This window comes from Saccopteryx bilineata, chromosome 2 (genome assembly GCF_036850765.1).
Source record: "Saccopteryx bilineata isolate mSacBil1 chromosome 2, mSacBil1_pri_phased_curated, whole genome shotgun sequence".
NCBI classification, from domain to species: Eukaryota; Metazoa; Chordata; class Mammalia; order Chiroptera; family Emballonuridae; genus Saccopteryx; species Saccopteryx bilineata.
The window spans coordinates 149,099,768-149,121,371 of NC_089491.1; the positions used below are offsets into that span (position 1 = coordinate 149,099,768).

At 39.8% G+C, this 21,604-nt stretch overlaps 1 pseudogene; it reads left to right on the forward strand.

Annotated features, from left to right (window-relative positions):
• The first annotated feature begins 1,930 nt into the window (after positions 1-1,930).
• LOC136322346 (oligosaccharyltransferase complex subunit OSTC-like) lies at positions 1,931-19,617 on the forward strand (annotated as a pseudogene).
• The last annotated feature ends 1,987 nt before the right edge of the window (positions 19,618-21,604 follow it).

Consider the following 21,604-nt stretch of genomic DNA (forward strand, 5'->3'; position numbering starts at 1 on the left):
AGTACTCTTTCAAGAAAAATAATATCTCTATGTCACAAAAAAGTCTCCAAACCATAGCACAAATGGTCCAGAGTTTTGAACAAAATTTCAAGATGGTAATATCCCATAACTCCAAAAATCACAATAACCTGGTTTCATTTAGCTGTACCCTTCCTTCTGTAGTCACCATTAGTGCTGTCAACAAAATATTTGGGTATCTGATAGAATATCTTGGCTTGTCTGAAGTTACATTAAACATGTGACTTGTTTTGGCCAATGAAATGTGGGCATAGGTACCAGGCAAATATATTACTTCAAGAGCCAGCGCATAATAAGACAGCATGCCCTGCTATCTTTCCTTTTGCCACAGTGACCAGCAACCTGCAGCTTGAGCTGCATCAGCCTAAGTCAGTGATGGGCAATCTTTTGAGCTTGGTGTGTCAAAATTCGCCAAAAAACCAAGCATAACTCAGATAGTATGTCACTTTGAGAAAAAAAACCATAATTTCATGATATTTATAGTTTAAATAACAAAAATGTATAATTGTAATATATAACTGTATTTAATAAACCAAAAACTAATTATTTAACTTACCTGCTTAGTGACTTCTTTGTTCATCTGTCAGTCAGTTTCTTTTGTTGGTCTTGATATTATTTAACTTGTGTGGGGTGCCGTGAACTAAGATAAGTGAGGGGGAGGGGGAATTCTTTAACTAACCTGCCTATTAGTGACTTTTTTGTTGCTGAATTTCATTGGCTAAATCTTCAATTGAAGGTTGGTATTTTGTATACTTCAAGTCCAAGCAAGCGCTACTAATTTTATCTGTCAATCTGTTTCTTTTGTTGGTTTTGATATTATTTAACGCTGAGAATAAGGTCTCACAAAAGTACGTAGAGGGAAAAATTGTGAGTAAAGCCATTGCTATATTTTTCAGGGTGCTAAAAGTGTCTGGTAATCGGTTCCAGGCACTCCAAATTCCCTGTTCGTAGTGGCACTCCTCTTAATTCTCCAAGCCGCACCTTTCCAGATTCCAGCTTTTTTTTTTTTTTTTTTTTTTGTATTTTTCTGAAGCTGGAAACAGGGAGAGACAGTCAGACAGACTCCCGCATGCGCCCGACCGGGATCCACCCGGCACGCCCACCAGGGGCGACGCTCTGCCCACCAGGGGGCGATGCTCTGCCCCTCCGGGGCGTCGCTCTGCCACGACCAGAGCCACTCTAGTGCCTGGGGCAGAGGCCAAGGAGCCATCCCCAGCGCCCGGGCCATCTTTGCTCCAATGGAGCCTTGGCTGCGGGAGGGGAAGAGAGAGACAGAGAGGAAGGAGCGGGGGGTGGAGAAGCAAATGGGTGCTTCTCCTATGTGCCCTGGCCGGGAATTGAACCCGGGTCCCCTGCACGCCAGGCCGATGCTCTACTGCTGAGCCAACCGGCCAGGGCCTCCAGATTCTAGCTTTGACCTCAAGTCGACAAACACCTGAGCCCAGATGCTGCCTTGAAATTCTGCAAGTTGCATCTTATGTAAATTAAGATGGCTGCAGCTATTTCTACTGGTGGGAAATGGCACCCATAACACAGGCCCTCGCTCCTTCCACCCTCCCCCTCACTTGTCTCAGTAATGATGGTCAATTAGAAATCCAGACACCCCAGAATAGTAGATTGGATGATGGTTGCTGTGGTTATGTGGTTGCTGGTAATGGCGATCACAGGGCTCCCAGAGATGCGTGTCGTGTCCCTGTCGTCATCTCCCCCCGCCCCCGCATTCCGCTGCTCCCTGCTCCACCAGCCAAAAGTGATGCCAAAGGTGCCCTAACGGCCTAACTGGAAGTCCCAGAACTAGACGCTCTGTGCCAGAGTTCTGTTGTTTTGGCCGACAGACCTCCAGCACAGAGTGTCTACACTAGAGCAAATGTTTTGTCCTCGGCTATAGCACCTGGCCGTGCAGGAGCCGAGGATGAAACATCCTTCTCGGCATGTGGCCCCATACTTCTCTGGTATGCGGCCGCATGTCATTGAAAATGGCTACATGTGTCAGTGCTGACACACGTGTCATAGATTCGCCATCACAGGCCTAAGTCCTGAAGAGAGAACACTGCAGATCAGAACTCTCAAATTAGCCATGATGGGCACGGCACAAGAAATAAACCCCATAGTTTTAGTCCACTGAGGTTTGGGAGTTGTACATTAGTTATCACAGCACAACCAACTTCACCTGATTAATATACCTCCTGTATTTTATTAAAGACATATGTGTTAGGCTCTTCACATTCACAAAGAATACAGAGATATGCTCTTGTTACTTGTCTGATCGGTGTTTAATATATTAGTATATTTAGAAAGAAGTAAGGGATTAGGGAAAACAGTCCTAATAGCTGCAGACCAAGACTTCCAAGACTTATGGATACAGGATACGAGGCAGCACAATTTTGATAACAACTTGGTAAGTTTTGAGATATATATCAATACAATCAATAGTAAAAATATCCATCCTTACACAGGTTATAACCCATTCTGTCCACCCCTCCCTGCTTCAATGTCCAAATAATCATGTTGTGCTCCTGCCACTAAACATTATGTTTTATATAAATGAAATCACATAATCACTTTGGGGGAGCTGTTTTTTTTTTTTGTTTGTTTGTTTTTTTGTATTTTTGTATTTTTCTGAAGCTGGAAACGGGGAGAGACAGTCAGACAGACTCCTGCATGCGCCCGACCGGGATCCACCCGGCATGCCCACCAGGGGTGACACTCTGCCCACCAGGGGGCGATGCTCTGCCCCTCCGGGGCATCGCTCTGCCACGACCAGAGCCACTCTAGCGCCTGGGGCAGAGGCCAAGGAGCCATCCCCAGCGCCCAGGCCATCTTTTGCTCCAATGGAGCCTTGGCTGCGGGAGAGGAAGAGAGAGACAGAGAGGAAGGAGGGGGGGCGGGGGTGGAGAAGCAAATGGGCGCTTCTCCTATGTGCCCTGGCCGGGAATTGAACCCGGGTCCCCCGCACGCCAGGCCGACACTCTACGGCTGAGCCAACCGGCCAGGGCTCTTTCTTTTTTTTATAAATAAATTTTTATTTTAATGGGGTGACATCAATAAATCAGGGTACATACACTCAAAGAAAACATTTCCAGGTTATCTTGTCATTTAGTTCTGTTGCATACCCATCACCCGAAGAGAGATCGTCCTCCGCCACCCTCCATCCAGTTCTCTCTGTACCCCTCCCCCTCCCCCTCCCCCTCTCACTCCTTCCCTCTGCCCACGCCCCGTAACCACCACACTCCTGTCCATGCCTCTTAGTCTCGCTTTTATGTCCCACCAATGTATGGAATCCTGCAGTTCCTGTTTTTTTTCTGATTTGCTTATTTCACCCCCGCACCATGCTACCAAGACTCCACCATTCCGCTGTAAGTGATCCGATGTCACCATTTCTCCTAGATGAATAATATACCATGGTGTATATGTGCCCCATCTTCTTCATCCAGTCCTCTATTTTTTTTTTACAGTGATTAAAAGCCTTTAAGCAAACTCTTGGCCAATACAGCAAGAATCCATAAAAGAGTAGTGTCGTTAACATGTTCACCAAGTCCAAGTTGGCCCCATCACCATGTCAAATCCCTGAAAAATGCAACCCAACCACAGTTCAGTCTGTTAGGAGCTGTCACAGGGAGCAGGAGTCCAGGAAAGTTCCCCACAGGAAAAGTCCGCATGGCACTGGAATTGTTGCCACCATTCTATACTTTGCAGCTCATGTCCAAGTCCCAATGACCACTGCTTCTAGCTGGTAATGATTCAGGTAGACTGGAAAAAGCCATTTGCATCATGCGTGGATATGGAGCTTCTGTTCTCCTCTGCCTGGAGAGTTGAGACCAGGGTGCTTTTCCCTGGAGCTCTGTGACTGTGGCATGGTAAAGAGAACCTTGGGATACACTAAGCTGGGTGGCAAAGGTAAATTCATAATACAAGTTGGCAAAAGGAGGAAAGAGAGCTCTAAATTAGGAGTAGGTCCCAGCCTGAAATATGAGTGGGGCATTGAGGTAGGAGGGATAAAGAAAACACTATATATTAAGCAAAGCAGCAGAAAATAGGACTATCAACACCCACAACAGAGATCTTTGAGGGAAGAATAAAAAACCTGACTATTCAGGCAAAACATAGTTAAGTGGCCCTTGTGCAAATGAGATCAGTTTACCTGCTTCTTGGAAGAAATACCCTAGGCTCGTCCACAGTGTCGTAGATGGGGCCGACAGCCCTGGGCATCTTCAGCCTTCAGTGGCACACCCCAGCTTTCTGGGCAAGGTTAGGTCATAGGTGGCTGGAGCAGGGCTGGAAGAGACTGAACCCTCCCTTAGAGGAGAAAGGGGGAAGCCTACCTTCTGGTGTCCCTGTTTCCTCACAGCAGAGGCGTGTAAGCCTGGCAGGCTTTAGCTCAATGACCTTCCTTTCCACTATTGAAGCAGGACCCAGATGGCATCCTATGAGACCCCTTTGGGGCATTGGAGCCTTTAAGGGTGTATCCTAAAAGCTGGTAGTTCCCTTGATCTCTATTGGGCTTTTTCTGCCTCTAGGTATCTTAAAAGCCATTCTCAGAAGATCTCGCTGAGGGGTTTGAGGATCCCCATCCGCCTATATAAATCTTTTCCATATATCTGGAGCTATTTGGAAAAAAGACAGAACAGTGTTATTAACTAGATCTAATAAAGAAGGTAGTAGTTTGCAGGCGAAAAAGATTTGGTGTCTCCTGTTTATCAGCATTCAAAAGAAATGTAAAATTTTTTTTTTAAGTAAAAAGCATGATATGGTAGACCCTTCGGAGTCATTGGCCTGGTGTGCAGGATTCCCGGGTTCGATTCCTGGCCAGAGCACACAGGAGAAGAGCCTATCTACCTCTCCACCCCTCCCCCTCTCCTTCCTCTTTGTCTCTCTCCTCCCGCCCGCAGCCAATTATACTTTGCATAATTATTTTAATATTCATCCATGTGGTAGAAAATCAAAATTCCTCACCATTGTTGAGTGCCGTGGACCAGCACAGTTAGTAATTGTCCAGACCCTGAGTGAGAACAGTGAAGAACTGAAGAAATAAACTCACAGAGAAAAAGGATGAAATCGGGAGGCCTCTGCAACGCCAAGATAGCTTGCAAGAGTGGAGTAAAGCTCCTGCTCTGCTTTATTATATAGTACAGAGCCATATACAAATAGGAAGTCTCTGATACAAAGTCACACATCTGAGGCATAAATGGGAATCCATTTGAGGCATAAACAGGAATCCCCCCACCATGCATAACTGAAATCAACCAACATCAGAACAAAGGGTGAGAGGAAGGGCATGTAAATTGCCTCTAGCAACTTAATCGATCAAGCAAGTCAGGTGAGGGATGGGACAAGTACAAATACTCAGACTCATAGCCAATATGGAAGTGTGGGGAAAGAACTTAACCTTTGGCTAAGCCTTAAACTGCAAGGGCTTTGCCCGCTTGCAGTCTCCCACAGCCGAGTAGTATTTCATTGAATGGATGTAACTCAATTAGTTTATTCATCTATTGGTGAGCATTTTAGTTGTTTCCTGTTTGAGGCTATTATAAATAAGCTGCTACAAATGTGCATTTCCAAGTTTTTGCATAGACACTGACTTTCATTTCTCTGGGTAAATACCTAATGGCTGGGTCATAAGGAAGGTGTATATTTTGTGGTATTTCATTGTGATTTTAATTTCCTTAATGACTAATGATGTTCAGCATTTTTTACACAGTACATGCTTATTTCCCATCCATGTATCTTCCTTGGATAAACATCAGTTCAAATCTTTTCATCTTTAAAATATTGGATTATTTGTGTTTTAAGGCTTAGAGCTTCTTTAGATATTCTAGATACAAGTCTTTTTCATCAGATATGTGACTTTGCAATTATTTTCTCCCAGTCTATGTCTTCTTTCATTCTCTTAATAGTGTCTGTTGAAGAACTAAAATTTTTATTTTGATGGATTCTAATTTCTGAATCTTTAATGAATTGTGCTTTTGATATATTTATGAAAGTTTTACCTAACCCAAAGTCACATATAATTTTTTCCTTTGCTTTCTTCTAGATGTTTCATAGTTTTAGGTATTTTTCCAGCTTTATTGAGATATAATTGACATATAACATTTTGTAAGTTTAATTAATGTATACAACATGATGATTTTTTTTTTACAACATGATGATTTGATATTCGTATACATATACGTATTGCAAAATGATCACCACAATAAGGGTAGTTAACACATTCATCATGTCACATAGTTAACTTGTGTGGGTGATGAAAACTTTTAAGATTTTCTTTCTTAGAAAATTTCAAATATACAATTCAGAATTGTTAATGATAGTTACCATGGTGTCTATTATATCTCCAGAATTCATAACTGGCAGTTTGTACCCTTTGATAGCCTTCACCCATTTCCCCACTCCCTCAACCCCCACCCCTGGCAATTATCAATCTACTATGTTTCTGTAAGGTATTTTTCCCTGCCGAGAAGGAAGGAAGAGGAGGTCTTGGAGCCACAAAGTGTGGAATAGCAAACGGCTTTATTGAGTACAGAGCACGCATCCCGCCTGGCAAGGTTCCCTGGCCCCGAGGAAAGAAAGATGGAGGCCAGAGAAGTTGTAAAGATTAAACCGCGTGGGAGATATTTAAAGGGTCCCTCTAGGGAAGTGGAGCTACTATGATGTGGTGAAATTTCACTGGCTGGCAAACAATCGCTTCTTTCCAAATGGTTCCTGAGAAGCTTCCTTTGGCGGGCTTGATTGTGGGCGGTCCTAGCCAAAGTTCCCGGGCGCTGGGTTCCCCACGTGACCATCCCCCATTATCCACCGACCTTACAGTTTCTATGAGTTCAATTTTATTTTAGATTGCACACGTCAGTGAGACTGTAAAGTATTTGTCTGACTTGTTTTATTTAGCAAAATGATTCAAGGTTCCCTCTTGTTGAAAATGTCAGGATTTCCTTCTTTCTTGTGGTTGAATAATCCTGTGGTTATATTCATTCATCTGCTAATAAACACCTAGTTTGTTTCTGTCTTGGACATTGTAACTAATGCTGCAATGAATATGAGGCTGCAGATATATCATTGAAACAGTGATTTCATTTCCCTCAGATACACTATATACCCAGAAATACAATTGCTGTATCATATGGTAATTCTATTTTTAGCTTTTTGAGGAAACTTCATACTGTTTTTCATAGTGGCTGCACCAATTTTCATTCCCACGAATAGTATTCACAGGTCCTCTTTTCTTCACATCATTTCTAGCATTACCTCTTGTCTTTTTGGTAATATCCATTCAAATAGATGAGGTTATATTTGATTGTAATTTTGATTTGCATTTCCATGAGAATTAGTGATATTGAGCCCCTTCTCATGTACCTATTGGCCATTTGTAGGTCAAAGAGCTTGCCTTCTATTTTCTTCTAAGAGTTTTGTAATTTCATGTATTATGTTTAACCTTTAATCCATTTTGAGTTAATTTTTATGATTTGTGTAAGATATGGTGCAATTTTATTATTTTTTGTATATGAATATCCAGTTTTCCCAATATCATTTATTGAAAAGACTATTTTTACCCCACTGGTTATCCTTGTTGCTTTGTCAAATATTAGATGACATTATATACTTAAGTTTATTTCTGGGTTCTTAATTCTGTTTCATTAGTCTATATATTTGTTTTTATACTGGTACCATACTGTTTTGATGCTATAGCTTTGTAGTATAATTTGAAATCAGAAAGCATGTTGTCATCAGCCTTAATCTTCTTTCTCAGGATTACTTTGGCTATATAGAGTCGTTTGTGATCCATGCAAATTTTAGGATTATTGTATCAATTTTCTGTAAAAAAAAAATGCCATTGGAATTTGTATATGGATGCATTAAATCTATAGATGGCTTTGGGTAGCATGGTCATTTTAAACAACAATAACTCTTCTGACCTATGAATATAAAATATCTTCCCATTTATTTGTCTTTATTTTTTAATCAAATTCTTAAAGTTTTCAGTGTACAGGACTGGGAGTTTGCTCCCATGCCCTAACAGGGCCATAAAATGAACTCCACAGCCAGTATGGCCCATTGGTTGGAGATGCTATTCAGGCAGAATTGCCAGCTAAGCTCCCTGCCTGGTATCTCTGTTTGGGCAAGGAGGAATGCAGTCTGCTACGAGGAGCACTGCTGGCTGTTAGCACTCCCCTTTCTCTACCTCTAACAGATCATTTTCCAGTGGTTGAGCTCCACAGATTTTCCCAGTGAAACCCTTGGGATGAGGCCCAATTTTCCCACATACTGGAGAAACCGGATTTCCGCCTTGAGTTCTCTTTCTTCCACTGGAGAAACTGTAGGTCCAAATGGTCCCTCTCAGTGTGACACTGTGCCTGCCAGGAGGAGTAGTAATGTTGTGAAGATGTAACAGTCCTTCTTATCCTGCTAACGTGTTCCTTCTTATTCTCAGTTGTCCAGAAGTGTATGTCAACCTCACATCAAGTTCTGAAATTTTCACAGTGATACCTTGCTATGCATAGTTGTTAGTTTATCTTGCAAGTGAGACTGAAGTCAGGAATGACCTATGCTGCCATCTTTATATATATATATAATATATATATAAGTCTGAACAATGTTTTATTTATTATTATTATTATTATTTTGTATTTTTCTGAAGTTGGAAATGGGGAGGCAGTCAGACAGACTCCCACATGCGCCTGACTGGGATCCACTTGGCATGTCCACCAGGGGTTGATGCTCTGCCCATCTGGGGCATTGCTCTGTTGCAACCAGGGCCATTCTAGTGCCTGAAGCAGAGGCCATGGAGCCATCCTCAGCGCCCAGGCCAACTTTGCTCCAATGGAGCCTTGGCTGCAGGAGGGGGAGAGAGAGACAGAGAGGAAGGAGAGAGGGAGGGGTGGAGAAGCAGATGGGCTCTTCTTCTGTGTGCCCTGGCCAGAAATCAAACCTGGGACTCCTGCACGCCTGGCTGACACTCTACCACTGAGCCAACCAGCCAGGGCTGATATGCTGCCATCTTGATGACATCATCTCATTTTTAGATTTAATATTGAGGGCTGTGATCCACATATTATTTTATATTATACATGGAATGGATGGCTAAAAGTGAATTCTTTTGCATGTATTTATCCAATCATTCAAGCACAGTTTGTTGGAGAGATGCCTTTGCACATATTTGTAAAATATAAGTTGTACATATATGTGAGTCTATTTCTTGTCTTTATATTATTTTCCATTGGTCTGCTTTTCTATCTTGACACCAATTTCACATTTCTAATTACTCTAGTTTTTTAAGTCTTGAAATTAACTACGTTTTGTCTCCAAACTTTGGCCTTTTATTTCTGAACTATTTTTGCTATTTTAGATCCTTTGTATTCCTCTATAAATTTTAGAACTCACTTTTCAATTTCTGCATAAAAAGTCTTCTGGGATTTTGATAGAGACTGCATTAACTCTAAAAATTAATATAAGTCAAATTTACATCTTCTGACTTTCCACTTGCTAAGGTCTTATTTAATTTCTCTCAGCAATGTTTTATAGTGCAGTATACAAGTCATTTGCATATTATTATCAGATTTATCCTTGTGATGTGACTTATAATAAGAAATATATATTTGGACTTTGTCCTGGTTCCTAGTACAAGGCTCCTAAAATCCTTGGAGTTTCCTATGTGATAAGAGTATTAAGATTCTTGATAGTTATAACAAACCCCTTTTAACTAAGCCTGAGTTTATGTTAATAAGGTGTGTAAGGTCGGTGGATAATGGGGGATGGTCACATGGGGAACCCAGGCCCGGGAACTTTGGCTAGGACTGCCCACAATCAAGCATGCCAAAAGAAACTTCCTAGGAGTCCTTGGGAAAAAAGCGACTGACTGTCAGCCAGTGAGATTTTGCTATGTCATATTAGCCCGACTTCCCTAGAGGACCCCTTTAAACTTGCCCATACGGTCTCTCCATGCGCGACTTCCTTGGCCTCCATCTTTCCTCAGGGCCAGGGAACCTCGCTGGGCGGGATGCGCTCTGTACTCAATAAAGCCTTTTGTTATTCCACACTTTGTGGCTCTGGCCCCCTTCCTTCCTTCTCGGCAGGGAAAAATACCTTACAAAGTGATTTTTGGGGAGCACCTAAGGATGGGGGCTTGTTTCCAGGAAAATCACCATGCAATTAAAAAATTGGAACTTTCTGCCCTACCCCCCAACCTCCAAAGAGGTAGAGTGACTAGAGGTGGAATCAATGGCCACCTCCATAATGATCCCAAAGGATAGTTCAGAGATCTTCCGTGTTGATGAACACCTGGAGATTTGGGGAGAGTGATACTACTGGAAGAGAACATGGAAATTCTACAACCTTTCCTCATGCTTTGCCATATGCATTTCTTCCATCTGGCTGTTCCTGAGTTATAAAAAAGTGATGATCTAGTAAGTAAAATGTTTCTCTGAGTTCTATGAACTGCTCTAGCCATTTACCATATTTCCCCTTGTATAAGTTGCTCCCCTGTATAAGATGCATCTTAATTTGGGGGCTCAAAATTTGAAAAAAAATGTATTACATAAAGTTATTGAACTCAAGTTTTATTCATCATAAAATTCATACAACTCCTCATCACTGTCAAAACTCCCATCCATTAGCTTGTCCTCATCTGTGTCTGATGACAAATCACTGTCTTCATATATTGCTTCATCCTCAGTTCCATCAATGGCATTTTAAATGCTGCGACCACTGTATAAGATGTACCCAGTTTTTAGACCCCAAATATTTTGGAAAAGAGTATGTCTTATACATGGGGAAATACGGTAATAAAACCTGAGAAGGTGGTTGCCGAAACCTCTAAGCTATAACCAGTTAATCAGAAGGCAGGTTGTCGGCTGTACTTACTTGCAGCTGATGTCTAAAGTGGTTGTGGACTTATAGGACTGAGCCCTTAACCTGTGGGATCTGATGAGTAGATAGTGTCAGGATTGAGTTGAATTGTAAGACACCTAGCAGGTGTTCTGAGAATTGCTTGATGGTGTGGGAAACATCCCCCTACCACCACCACCATCACATTGGAATTGGTACTAGATTCATTTTAATCTCTAGAAATATAGTAATCTTCGATACTATTGTAAATGTTATTATTTAAAACTTCAATTTCTGCTTCTTTGATATTAGTATATACAAATGCAGTTATTTTTGTATGTTGATCGTATATTCTGAAACCTTGCTAACCTAATTTATTAATTGTAATAGATTTTTGTATATTCAATTAAGTTTTTTTTCTATAAGTGATGCCTTTCATGGATAAAAACAGCTTTACTTTTTCCTTTCTAGTCTAAATGCCTTTTATTTATTTTTCTTGCCATGTTGAGTAAGCTGAAACCTCCAGAATAGTGTTAAGGAAGGTCTTGTTACCCCACCGTTCTGCCCTAAGCACTTACTCAAGAAAAATTATATATCCATATGAACACTTGTACAAAAATGCTTTAGCATCTTTATTTATCATGGCCCCAAACTAAAAGTCCCAAATGTCTACAGTAAATGAACGAATAAAAAACTGCTGTATGTCCATACAGTTGAATGTTACTTAACAATATAAGGGAATAAACTATTGATCTGCTGCAACATGCATGAATATCAAAATAATTGTTATGAGTGAAAGAAGTCAGACAGAAGAGTCCATACATATTGTATAATTTCAGTTATCTACAGTTCTGGGATATGGAAATTAAAGGAAATGCAACTTAAAGGAAAGCAAAACAGTAGCTGTCTAGTAATGGGGTTGCAAGATAATGGAGAGAGACTGAAAGAAAGGATTGCAGATGTACATGAGGAATCTCTGAGGGGGGTAGATATTTTAATTATTTTGATTGTGTTATGTTTTTGTGAGTATATAAATATGTTAGAACTTACCATTTTAGTAGTTTACCATGTCAATTATACCTCAATAAAACTTAAAAATAATTTAAAAAACCACTACAGACAATTAATAAACTCAGGTCCAGAATTTTCTGGCTAGAAGTAGATACAGACGTCAATTTTATTGTAAAACGCCACTACCAGAAACTCTGTAAATGTAGCTCAAACTCTGAGACATCAGGAGAGTAATTATAAGGCCTAATTAAATTAAGGAATTAAGTGGCAAAAATAGATACTCTATAAATTAAAATACGAAATAAATATGATGGACAAGCAGTTCTCAGAAAAAAGTTCCTAATGGTTCAATTGAATTTAAACTTAGAGAAGGGAATATTTTAAGGTAGTTATAGTATAGGACACCAATAGCTATCATAATTATTTTAAGAATAATGTGTCATTGATGTGCAGCATAATTTGAGGATGGAATTGATGAGAGAAAATTAAATTGCAACTGATGAGAAAATATTTTGAGGATGGAATTGATGAGAGAAAATTAAATTGCAACTGATGAGAGAAAATTAAATTGCAATTGATGAGAAAATATTGCCAACTACTTAACCATAGGTAATAAATGGAGGGAACTTCTGTTCTTTTTCCAGGAAAATAAAGAATGTTTCATTGGTGGCATTCCACTCTCATTTACAAAGTCATGGTCTCTGAGTTCATCAGAACATTCTTAAACTTCTTGGTGGAGATCATTCAGACGTATTAATACCCTAGGATATTGTCTGATTTCTCACACCTATAGCAACAGTTCTCTAATAGGTTTTACCCAATGCTCATACTGCTGTGCTTGTTAAAAGGCAATAATTTTATGCAAAGATGCTCAATTCCCAAAGCTGTCTCCATCTGTTGCTTCATCCCAGAGTATCATCAATGTATTCATACAGTATCACAGCCTCATCCCTCGCAGGCTTCATGATTTCTGTAGTTCAACAGGGTTTCCAGTTCATTATATATTATTATTTGTTTTGCCTTGAATTAAAATGTTGTTCTGTGATTCAAAACCTGAACAACTAAGCCCTGGCCAGGTAGCTCAGTTGGTTAGAGCATCATCCTGATATGCCAAGATTGCGGGTTCGATCCCTGGTCAGGCCAAATGCTGGAATCAACCAATGAATGCATAAATAAGAAGAACAACAAAGCGATGTTTCTTTCTTTCTCTCTCTCTCTCTCTCTCTCTCCCCCTCCTCTCTCTCTAAAATCAATAAATAAAAATTTTTTAAAAAGAGCTAAACATCCTAAGCTGCTTACCATAAACCTAATTTCTACTATTTCTATCAAGCTGGTGATATATATGAATTGATGAATTTCCTTTGAAAAACTTTATTAAATAGCCTCAAAAACCCAAATGCCAACATTTTATTTAAAAGAAAAATTCTACAAGCATGTCCTACATCACTTAGGAATTTTCAGATATAATGTCTTCCCCTGAAACATGAAGTAAGTACTTAACTAAGACAGTTATCCAAGCTATTCAAGTATTTTTCATTTCTTTCCCTATGCATTCTAAATTGTTTGAGTTCAGTAAATTTGAGCCTCACCAAGTCAGTATTTTATAGTCAAGGCACAGTAAATGATAGAAGAGAATGTCATTCTATTAGTCAGGACTCTCAACTGTTAGCAATGAAACCTCATCTCAAATTAAGTTGAACAAAATAGAGATTTCATTAGCTTCCATAAATGAAATATTTATAGTTTTCTATCTTCAGGCACAGCAGAATATAGGAGTTCGTACATGGCTCTCACTCTTCTTATCTTGGACAACTCTTCTAGCCTCGATGAAAGCTGTAGCCCACAAGACCCAAATCATGCTATCTTAGCAATTGCTGGGGCCAGGATCCAACCAGCAACTCCTATCTAGGGACAATGCTTCGCCCATCTGGGGCCATGCTTACAACCAAGCTATTTTTAGCACCTAAAGCTGAGGCTCAATGGAGCCATCCTGAGCACCCAGGGCTGTCGTGCTCAAATCAATTGAGCCATAGCTGTGGGAAGGGGAAAGAAAGAGAAAGAGAGAGAAGGGGGAGGGGAAGGCTGGAGAAGCAGATGGTGGCTTCTTCTGTGTGCTCTGACCAGGAATTGAACCTGGGACATCCACATGCCAGGTCGATGCTCTAACTGGCCAGGGCCATTTTTAAAAATAATTTTCAAGATGGCCATGTTCTTAAAGACCTATCTACAAGATATTATAAAATAAAGTGTAAAGTTAAAATTATATTCATGTGCCAACATGCTGATGGCAAAATTGTATTTGTGCCATAAATATCAGACAACTATCTTGAAAAACATTTGGAGGCAGTAAGGTTACAATATTCTTGCATCTTTCTTTTTGCTATTTATACTATATATACTCCCAGATCAAACTCCCTAAAGCAATGCTGGTAACTCCACAATTCTTACATAATAAGGCACAGTTATCTTAGTCTGAAGATATTCAGATAGAATTCTATTCAATTCAGTGAATAATACATACAGCTTATGACCCTGAATGAACTACCTATTCGTCTCTTTAAGGTTCAGTTTATGCACTTGTAAATTAAAATATAATGCTACTTTAGTGGATGTTGGAGAACTAAACAAGCCTATCACAGTATCTGGCACATAGTAGGTGCTCAACAAGTATTGTTCTTAGTAGTATTGCTCATATTCCTCCATAGGAACTGCTGTCTTCATAGTATTGTCTTGTCTAATATTCCCAATATTTTTCTCACTAAGTGTAAGTTTGATAAAGGCAGAGATTCTGGCTGTTTTATTTGCTGATGACTTCTTAGGGCTTAGAACTGTACCATATAGAAAGTGTTCAATAAGCATTTGTTGAATAAATGAATAAATGAATGGTCTACCTTATTTCTCAACTCAAAAGTTTTGTTCACTGAGGAGATGATCCCTTTTCAATTCATTTTTATTACCCCAAATTCATAGTTTTGAGTCTAGAATAAATGAATATTTGTTTAATAAATGATTGAATGAAAACCCAAACAATTGCCTCAAGTATTCTATTTTCACTTCTCAAACAGAGTCAGTGAAAATTTTAAGTGCAATCATAATTATCATTCCTAGCATTTTAAGTTCCATATTCAGAGGGAAAATGCTACAAATAATATGCCTTCATGTTCAACCAAACACACATACAAATTAAAGGTACAAGCACAAGGAATGACATTTATGGTGCTCGATGGTATTAGAATTTTAAAGATTGTTCAATGATTTGGAGTGCTTTTTCTTAAACTTGTCTGCTTTTTAAATCCCATACAATAAATAGTAAATAGCATGTATTTAATAAAACATTTTTGAAATAAGAGCATACTATTGAATAATCAATAAAATGTGCCTTTTAACTTATATGCAGGGCTGATATAATCAGCTTTTTAATGACTCCCTAGAATGTGGCAGAAAGTTTTATAAATCTCAAATAGTGAGATTTTTATGAAAGTTATTAGCATACTTGTTCACCAAAGAACTTCACACTACTTCCTGGGATTTTAAATGTTTTAATGAGGCAAATATTACAAAGAAACTTAAAGCCTAAACTTTATTGGCAATATATAAAACAAAGATCCATTTGGCTATCACTTAAGTCATCCCCAAAGTCCTTGCATATTGGATAAGCATGATAGAATAAGGAAGAGATGACTGTGTACTTGACTATGGATTGAACCCGTTTGTCAATTTCCTAATGGAAAAATATGACCTCCTACCTTTAAAAATTCAACAACCCTTTGGAGGTTTACTAAAAGGAAGGTTTGCCCAATTTTGCTAACATTAAATGACCCATACAAAATAACATCTTGATGTATTATGATGTATATAAATCAAAAACATCTGTAACATGTTTGGATTAAAATATATATTGATGTGAATATAATAATGGAAAATTTTTGTAAAAAATGTGTGCTTTATTTCAAAGAATGTAAACCATTAAACAAATTTTGATACTGTTCTAAAATTTTATTCAATTATTTGAAATAAAGCTCAGAGAATTCTATTTTTTGTCCTTCTAGGAGATTACAGTTGACCCTTGAACAGCACGAGGATTAGAGATACCAACTCCCATGCAATTGAAAAACTGCATATACCTTTCGACTCCACAAAAACTTAACTATTTATAGACTACTATTGACCAAAAGCTTACTAACAACATAAACAGTCAATTAACACATATTTTGCATGTTATATGTATTATATAGTGTATTCATACAATAAAGTATGCTAGAGGAAAGAAAATCTGATTAAGCAAATCATAAGAAAGAAAATATACATTTGTAGTACTGTACACACTTATTGAAAAGAGTCTGCATATAAGTGAACAAATGTAGTTTCACACCTGTGTTCCTCAAGGGCCAACCATACATAGCACCTTCCAGCAGAGAGTTTTGATCAGAGGTCAACTGACTCAGAGTAGGTCTATTGATGGGCTTCAGAAAGTCCCTGGAACCCCTGAAATTGTGCTCAAAATTGTGTGTGTGTGTGTGTGTGTGCACGTGCACGTGCACTTTCTCAATGCTGACATTATTTACATTTGGGGCCAGATAAGTCTTTGTTGTGGGAGCTGTTTGATGTATTGTAGGACAGTGGTCCCCAACCCCTGGGCCATAGACAGGTACTGGTCCGTGGGCCATTTGGTACCAGTCCACAGAGAAAGAATAAATAACTTACATTATTTCCGTTTCATTTATATTTAAGTCTGAATAATGTTTTATTTTTTAAAAATGACCAGATTCCCTCTGTTACATCCATCTAAGACTCACTCTTGACACTTATCTTGGTCACGTAATACATTTATCCGTCCCACCCTAAAGGCCGGTCCGTGAAAATATTTTCTGACATTAAACCAGTCCGTGGCCCAAAAAAGGTTGGGAACCACTGTTGTAGGATATTTGCCGTTATCTCTGGCCTCTACCCAGGACATACTACTAGCACAGCCCCACAATCATGACTACCAAAAATGTCTCCAAATATTACAAATATCCCAGGAAAACCACTGATGTAGAGAGAGGGTCCACTGCCTTTATCAGATTCCCAAACAAGTTAAGAGCCACTGCTTTTGTGTGTAGAAAAGACTCCAAGTCATCTCCTCGTTGTGCCCCACAGGTAAGCATGCAGCTCTGGCCTTTGAGATTCCCACCCGTATGAAAGCCACTGCTGCTGATCTGTAGCAGGCAGAGCAATAGGTCTCCCCATCACCATCCTTCTCCCTGACAATTGCAATCACCTAAAGTTCTGTTTTATTCCAAAACATTTGACTAAGATGTCTCAATTATTGATGGCTTTAGAAAGTCTAAAGATGAGGAGTTACAAACCTCCTAGGTGTGTTAATGCTTGTTGCTCAGCTTGTTTTGATTCCTCACCATACAAATTAGTGCCTGGCTTGTATAATCAATACACATTTGGTTAATAATTGGATAACTTCACTGTGAAAGCCACAGCATCTGTGAGCTTGTTCTGAATTAAAAGACCCACACTATGAAGTATTTCTGAAATCCATCCAAAAGTTCTGATTTTCTCTGCCTACCTACTCTAAGGCTTTTACCTCAGAGACCCACCCCAAGTTAAAGAGAGCACAATGGGTCCATTCCACACCATTAACCTGGACTCACTGGCAAGGAGTTCTCTCTTTGCTCCATGTAGGTTTAGCCCCATGTGAAGGTCACAGGTATTCCTGATGGCATGTAACATCCTAAGTATCGTTGTCACCTCCACTGGAACCTTTGTGGGCTATGACTAGTTCGCATGCTCTGCTCTCCTTTAGCCAACTAATTCATGGATTTTAACCTGTTTCCCTTTTTCTTTCAAAACCCATGATGCACTGTCCTTGATGTTCTTTTCCACATCTTTTCCTTTCTTCTTTTTTCTTTCAAATCTAATTCTAAAGAGAATGCATCTCTCTAATACTCTACCTTCAAACACACACACACACACACATACACACACACAACTTTCTTACCTACCCCCAAAAACCTGCATTAAAACAAAACTTTAGCTACATACTGTTTCAAGAGACAGCCTGAAAAATAAGGGCATAAAAAGGTTAAAAGTACAAGTGTGAAATCCCACCCAAAAAGAGCTGATGTAGCAAAAGGGACTCCAAGTACAATAGAAACACCAGAGTTAAAGAAATTTGCTATGTGACAAAAGGTTCGATTCACTGGGAATACAAATCTAAATTTATATGTACTAATGAAATAACTTTAAAATATGTGAAGCAAAATTTGACAGAACCATGCAAGCCACTCGACAAATCCTCTGTTACCATGAGATTTTTTTGTCATAACCTTCTCAGTAATTGAATAAAACAAACCCTAAATTAATAAGTATACAAAAATCTGGTATACAGTAACAAGCTCTATCTAACATACCTAGTATATATATCAAACTTTGTTCATCCATTCCACTCTCCAGTAAAATATTTCACTCCAATTCCTGTAAATAAACTTCCGCTATCTCCTTCCTATCTGCTCTCTCAGCTGATTTCCTTTCTACTTCACTAAGAATTTTTAAGCAGTCTAATTTCTCCAGATTCCTTCAACCACATCCACCTACTTCTCAGCTTCTGCACCCATACTCTGCATTCCCATGTTTATTATGGATGAACTCTCTGTGCCTCAATGTAAAGCCAGTCTGTGCCCTTGTGCATTGTACCCCTTCCCCCTCTAGCCTCTTTTCTCTAACAGTCCTCCATTTTTTCCTGTTTTATTCTGCTGGATCATTCCTATTAGCATGATCCTATGTCCCCTGGAAACACTCTTCCATGCTAGTAACCAGAGTCTCCCAACACTTCTTGTTTCATACTCTCAAATCGACTCTATTTCAGCTTTCACACCCATTTTTCCACTGAAACTATTCTTATCAAGATCTCCACTGCTAAATCCAGTGGTCTTTTCTGAGTTCCCATGTTTCCACACTAATGTCAGCACTGATCCAGTTTATCACTCCCTCCTATTCACTCTCTTCACTAGTTTCTGGGACATCTATTAACTTGACTTCCTTTCCACCTCAATGTTTGGTTCTTCTCTGTCTCTTGCTGATTACTTGTCTTCTCTCTGATCTCTTAATGTTGGAGAGCCTCAGGGCTCAGTCGTTGGTCCTTGGTCCTCTTCTCTCTCTTTCCATACTCACTCCCTTGGCAACCTCATTCAGTCTTGGCTCTCAAATAAGTCTATATGGTAATGACTCTACCCCAGGCCTCTTTCCTGAAGTCTAAGTTTGTATATCCAATTACCTACCGAACAGTTCCACTTGAAGAACTCATTAACAGCATAAACTTGCCTTGCCAACACCAACGTGGAGACTTTGAACCAAGTCCCATTCTTAGTTCTCAAATGCCCTAACCTGAAGATGAAGAAGCCACTTTGGGTGTGCATGCCCTCTGCCATGACGGTGTATGCTCTGTAGATGATGTCTTACTTTCTCATCAGTAGAGGAATATTTTATGATGCTATCGTTAAACTTTCAAGTGTTGGCTTTATGACTAGTGAATATGGGCATCAGAGAACATGTAGGATTTTCTTGGTCTATACAGTAAATGGACAAGATATTATGAAAGAACCTGCATTTAGCTTTTTGTTTACAATGGGAGGTTTAGGTTTCACAATCCTAGACCAATCCAATGCACCAAACATTTCAAAACTTGATAGATTTCTTCTTCTATTCATTGGATTAGTCGGTGTCCTATTGAGGCCTAGAATGTTCATGAGAATGAAACTGTTGGGCTATCTGATGGGCTAGAGTTCCTTATGAGAAGAAATCTGTGGATTAGAAGACAAGATTCTATAAACTGAGAACTCTGGACATCTGATCAGCTTTACCTATGAAATCTGTAAACAGAGTGTATGAGTGTACATCATTTAAGGTGTATATGTAAGACTGTTTCTTGAACAATAAGGTGTATAAAAGAAACAAAATTAAATAATTTTTAATTAAAAAAACTCAAACTCAACATGTTTAAGAGAAGCAACCATCTGCTTTTCTACTCCTCCTCTTTCTGTTTCTCTCTCTCCTCCCCCACCCCTCCCACTGCAGCCGTGGCTCAAACAGTTTGAGCAAGTTGGCCCCAGGCTCTGAGGATGGCTCCATGGCCTCTCCTCAGGCACTAAAGTAGCTTGGTTGATGAGCAATGGAGCAGCAGCCTCAGATGGGAAAAGCATCTGGGGCTTGCCAGATGAATCCCCAGTGGGGCACATGTGAGAGTTTGTCTCTGCCCCCCTGCCTCTCACTTAATTAAAAAAAAGAGAAAGAAAAAATACTAATTTATAATCACCCTCCTAAAACCTTAACTCACTTACAAACTTCCCTATCTTAATTTTATTCCTTCATAAACCCAGACAAAAAAATTTGGAGTCATCTTTATCTCCTGTCTCATTCCACCTTTATTCTGTCCAGAAACTCATTTGGGTTAGAAATGCAAATTCTGAGAGAAAGCATGAGAGATACTCCCAATACCTCTCCTTGAAATTTCAACAAATTCTACAACTATACGCAGAGAAAAAGAAACCCCAGATGAACCTGAAATACACACACACACCAGATAGACAAAGGTATGATTCTGCAAGAAGGTGGCCCAAAGCTAGAATCTGCTCACAGAAGAAAAAAAATGCCAGAGGACTGAGTCTTTCTCTTTCCTCATGGACCTGAGGGAGGGAGGCACTATTGGTGCAGGCTTTGTCTCGGAGCCAGAGTCAGGGAAAGGAGAGTCTGAGGGGAAGAAGCTGAGATATGGGCAACGAACAAGAACCCATTCTTGTTCGAGCAAGCCTGCATCTGCCGCACCGGTGATTGCAGGCACTAGGCGCCCACAAAGCCTGTGGTACGCTCCTAAGAACTGCCTGCGAATAGCTTGTGGAGATCAGCCCAGGGGGCACTGGGGCATGATTGATCTGCCTGCCCAACCAGCAAAGTTTAGCCTTATGACTCCAGGCACATTTGATTTGGGATTTGCGCCCCACTCGCTCCAAAGCTCAGCACCGGCTTGTGGCGAGCAGCCCCAGGGATGTGCTTTGAGTGCTTAGAGTGGTATTGGAGGAGGGACTGGACTGTGTCACCCCAGCCTCCCCGTCCCACATTGCTCCTCTTGCTGTGCAAACAAGCAGCAAGATCCCCATCAGACCCCCATCAGCTAGATCTCCAGGCTGCTCTCTCCTGGGAGAAGCAGGAGTGCCCAAGCACTTGATGCCCTGCTGTGTTGGGAGTGGGGAAGGGTCCCAGAGGACTCCTGGTGGGTCATTTCTAAAGCCCTTCCTACCAATGCTCCAGCCCTGCCTGCATCATTACAACAGCAATGCCTGAGCAGAGATCCACCTAAGAATCTTGCAGAGGCAAACCTTGTAGTACAGCACCTCCTACCAGAAAAAGGAATAAGTACCTCTCAAAACTGGAAAAAATACTTTTTTTTCCCTCTTTTTTCTTTTCTTGCTTTATCGCACTTTTTCTTCTTTCCTTTTTCTTCTTTCTCTTTTTCCCTTATGAACTTCATTATCCTTAGTTGTTATATTTTTTATTCTTGATTTTTGCAAGGGTTTCATTTCTGACACTTTCTCTTATTTTTCTCTCCTCCCTTCTCTCTTTCTTCTATCACTTTTCTCTTTCTTTTCTCTGTCTTTTTCCCCCTCTCACCTGAAAGTCATTTTCATCAAATTATTATATTTTAGACTCATACTTCTTTTTGTGGCATTTTGCTTGTTTTTTACTTCATTTTTTCTTTTTCTCAGTTTCTGCC